Source organism: Arachis ipaensis, chromosome B7, assembly GCF_059453495.1.
Source record: "Arachis ipaensis isolate K30076 ecotype BB chromosome B7, ASM5945349v1, whole genome shotgun sequence".
NCBI classification, from domain to species: domain Eukaryota; kingdom Viridiplantae; phylum Streptophyta; class Magnoliopsida; order Fabales; family Fabaceae; genus Arachis; species Arachis ipaensis.
This window is the reverse complement of record NC_142442.1, coordinates 81736063-81740157: the sequence shown is the minus strand read 5'-3', so window position 1 is coordinate 81740157 and position 4095 is coordinate 81736063. Positions and strand designations below refer to the sequence as shown.

The window sequence follows — 4095 nt, the reverse complement described above, 5'->3', positions numbered from 1 at the left end:
ATTACACTATTCCCTTAAGAACTCCCTTCATTTAGGCAAGTCCTCTTTGACATCTGCATTAGCAATGCGTCCTATGTTGCGGACTTAAGTCCTGGTCCATGCATGCAGTATTCCCCGTTTGCAGAGCAGAGCAAAGAGAGCAGAGCAAGTCCTTCATCAAATTCTGGCCCCAATTCGGGAATACTGACTTGCACAACATAGCCAGTCACAGCACCATGCACGTGCTCTTGGCCAGTTCACCACTGGCAACGGCGTAATGCCTATCCTAGGCCAACTACCTTGCCTAAACACATGACTCAGTTTTGATGGCCAAGACATTAGCTCAAGCTCCTGAGCTTAATTTGAGCTCATTGATACATGGTTGAAAGCTCTGAATGTCAGCTTTTCAACGTCAACTGGAAGCACCTACAATTGGAGCTCTAGCTCAAGTTAGTCTCAAGCTGACACGCCAGTGACAACGCCCTTAGTCTCTGAGGCTCTAAATAAAGCCAGCTTTTGAGTCTTCAAATGAACTCCAATCTCATACTATGATATATGGTTGGAAAGCTCTTGATGTCTACTTTCCAATGCCACTAAAATCACCTCATTTGGAGTATTCTAGCTCAAGATATACTCCTTTGAAGAGGGCAAGGTCAGGCTGCCTGGCGTTGTTGCCCAAGTTGTTGGCAAAACACGCCAGCAACAACGCCCATCCTTCTTTTCTGGTGGCTGCCTGGCGTTGTTGCCCAAGTTGTTGGCAAAACACGCCAGCAACAACACCCATCCTTCTTCTCTGGTGGCTGCCTGGCGTTGTTGCCCAAGTTGTTGGCAAAATACGGCAGCAACAACGTGCATCCTTCTTCTTTGGTGGCTTCATGCCTCTTCTTTGGTGGCTTCCTGGCGTTGTTGCCCAAGTTATTGGCAAAACACGCCAGGAACAACGTGCATCCCTCTTCTTTGGTGATTTCCTGGCGTTGTTGCCCAAGTTATTGGCTAAACACGCCAGGAATAACGCTCAAGCCTTCTTCTCCCTGGCAGCTTGATTTGTTGGGCATTGTTGCTGGAGTTGTTACTGAAACACGCAGCCAACAACGCCCCTTCTTCCTCCTTGCTCCATCACCTACCATAAACCAAAGAATTTCCCTCAAAGTTTTGCCATCTTATGCAATAATTTTCAAGGGAATCATTTACATCAACTTATATATAAACTCCTTGAGTCATTTGCATGAATTATGCCAAATTTCACTTAGTTCTTGGTTCATGGATGCATGGATGAAAAACTCACAAAATTGCTCATTTATTTCAAAGAAAGTGAATGAAATTAAGCTAAAACTAACTAAACTAACTAGTTAAAATGGTAAATATGCGAATGCATCAGTGGGGATCCTGTGGGGTCCACAGATCCTGAGGTGTCAAGGATATCTCATCCCTGCACCAAGTGGCGTGCAAAAATGCCCCTTTCTGCCAATCCTAGCGTTAAACGCTAGGCTGCTGCCCATTTCTGGTGTTTAACGCCAGCTTCTTGCCCATTCCTGGCGTTAAACGCCAGTCTGGTGCCCATTTTTGGTGTTAAACGCCCAGAATGGTGCCAGACTGGGCGCTTAACGCCAATTCTGCTACCCTTACTGGCGTTTAAATGCCAGTAAGTTTCTCCTCCAGGGTGTTCTATTTTTAATACTGTTTTTCCTTCTTTTTTTTTCAATTGTTTTTGTGACTTCACATGATCATCAACCTACAAAAAACATAAAATAACAATGGAGAATAAATAAAATTGGGTTGCCTCCCAACAAGCGCTTCTTTAATGTCAGTAGCTTGACAGTGGGCTTTCATGGAGCCTCACAGATACTCAGAGCATGATGATGGCCTCTCAACACCAAACTTAGAGTTTGGTTGTGGCCTCCCAACACCAAACTTAGAGTTTGAGTGTGGGGATTTTGTTTGACTCTGCATTGAGAGAAGCTTTTCATACTTCTTCTCCATGATTACAGAGGGAGATCCTTGAGCTTTAAACACAAGGGAGTCCTTATTCACTTGAAGGACTAATTCTCCTCTGTCAACATCAATCACAACTTTTGTTGTGGTTAGGAAGGGTCTGCCAAGGATGATGGCTTCATCCACACACTTCCCAGTCTCTAAGATTATGAAATCAGCAGGGATGTAATGGGCTTCAACCTTTACCAAGACATCCTCTACAGGTCCATAAGCTTGTTTCCTTGAATTGTCTGCCATATCTAATGAGATTCTTATAGCTTGTACCTCAATGATCCCTAGCTTTTCCATTATAGAGAAAGGCATGAGGTTTATACTTGACCCTAGGTCACACAGAGCCTTCTCAAAGGTCATGGTGCCTATGGTACAAGGTATTAAGAACTTCCCAGGATCTTGTCTCTTTTGAGGTAATCTCTGCCTAGTCAAGTCATCCAGTTCTTTGGTGAGCAAGGGGGGTTCATCCTCCCAAGTCTCATTACCAAATAACTTGGCATTTAGATTCATGATTTCTCCAAGGTACTTAGCAACTTGCTCTTCAGTAACATCCTCATCCTCTTCAGAGGAAGAATACTCATCAGAGCTCATGAATGGCAGAAGTAAATTCAATGGAATCTCTATGGTCTCAGTGTGAGCCTCAGATTCCCATGGTTCCTCATGAAGGAACTCCTTGGAGGCCAGTGGACGTCCAGTGAGGTCTTCCTCAGTGGAGATCACTGCCCCTTCCTCCTCTCCAAGTTCGGCCGTGTGGGCCATGTTGATGCCCTTGCACTCTCCTTTTGGATTCTCTTCTGTATTGCTTGGAAGAGTACTAGGAGGGAGTTCAGTAACTTTCTTACTCAGCTGACCTACTTGTGCCTTCAAATTTCTAATGGAGGACCTTGTTTCAGTCATGAAACTTTGAGTGGTTTTAATTAGATCAGAGACTACAGTTGCTAAGTCAGAGTGGCTCTGCTTAGAATTCTCTGTCTGTTGCTGAGAAGATGATGGAAAAGGCTTGCTATTGCTAAACCTGTTTCTTCCACCATTATTGTTATTGAAGCCTTGTTGAGGCCTCTGTTGGTCCTTCCATGAGAGATTTGGATGATTTCTCCATGAAGGATTGTAAGTGTTTCCATAGGAATCTCCCATGTAATTCACCTCTTCCATTGCTGGGTTCTCAGGATCATAAGCTTCTTCTTCAAATGAAGCTTCTTTGGTACTGCCTGTTGCTGCTTGCATTCCAAACAGACTCTGAGAAATCATATTGACTTGTTGAGTCAATATTTGTTCTGAGCCAGTATGGCATTCAGAGTATCAATCTCAAGAACTCCTCTCTTCTGATTTGTCCCATTATTCACAGGATTCCTTTCAGAGTTGTACATGAATTGGTTATTTGCAACTATTTCAATGAGTTCCTGAGCTTCTGCAGGTGTCTTCTTCAGATGAAGAGATCCTCCAGCAGAGCTGTCCAATGATATTTTGGACAGTTCAGACAGACCATCATAGAAGATACCTATGATGTTCCATTCTGAAAACATGTCAGAAGGACACCTTCTGATCAATTGCTTGTATCTTTCCCATGCTTCATAGAGGGATTCACCTTCCTTCTGTCTGAAGGTTTGGACTTCCACTCTAAGCTTGCTCAATTTTTGAGGTGGAAAGAACTTTGCCAAGAAGGCATTAACTAGCTTTTTCCAAGATTTTAGACTTTCTTTAGGTTGTGAATCCAACCATTCTAGCTCTATCTCTTACAGCAAAGGGAAAAAGCATAAGCTTGTAGACCTCGGGATCAACCCCATTAGTCTTGACAGTGTCATAGATTTGCAAGAATTCAGCTAAGAACTGATGAGGATCTTCCAATGGAAGTCCATGAAACTTGCAATTCTGTTGTATTAGAGAAAATAATTGAGGCTTAAGCTCAAAATTGTTTGCTCCAATGGCAGGGATAGAGATGCTTCTCCCATAGAAGTCAGGAGTAGGTGCAGTAAAGTCACCAAGCACCTTTCTTGCATTGTTGGTGTTTTCGGCTGCCATGGCTTCTTCTTGTTTGAAAAGCTCTGTTAGGTCCTCTACAGAGAGTTGTACTTTAGCTTCTCTCAGCTTTCTCTTCAAGGTCCTTTCAGGTTCAGGATCAGCCTCAACAAGAAT

The 4095-nt window shown here is 43.4% G+C and overlaps 1 non-coding gene across 1 annotated transcript; it reads left to right on the top strand.

Moving 5' to 3' along the window:
* The first annotated feature begins 3483 nt into the window (after positions 1-3483).
* Positions 3484-3587, top strand: LOC148553146 (small nucleolar RNA R71). Its single transcript, XR_015893251.1, has one exon. It is a non-coding gene; the product is annotated as a small nucleolar RNA R71 (small nucleolar RNA).
* The last annotated feature ends 508 nt before the right edge of the window (positions 3588-4095 follow it).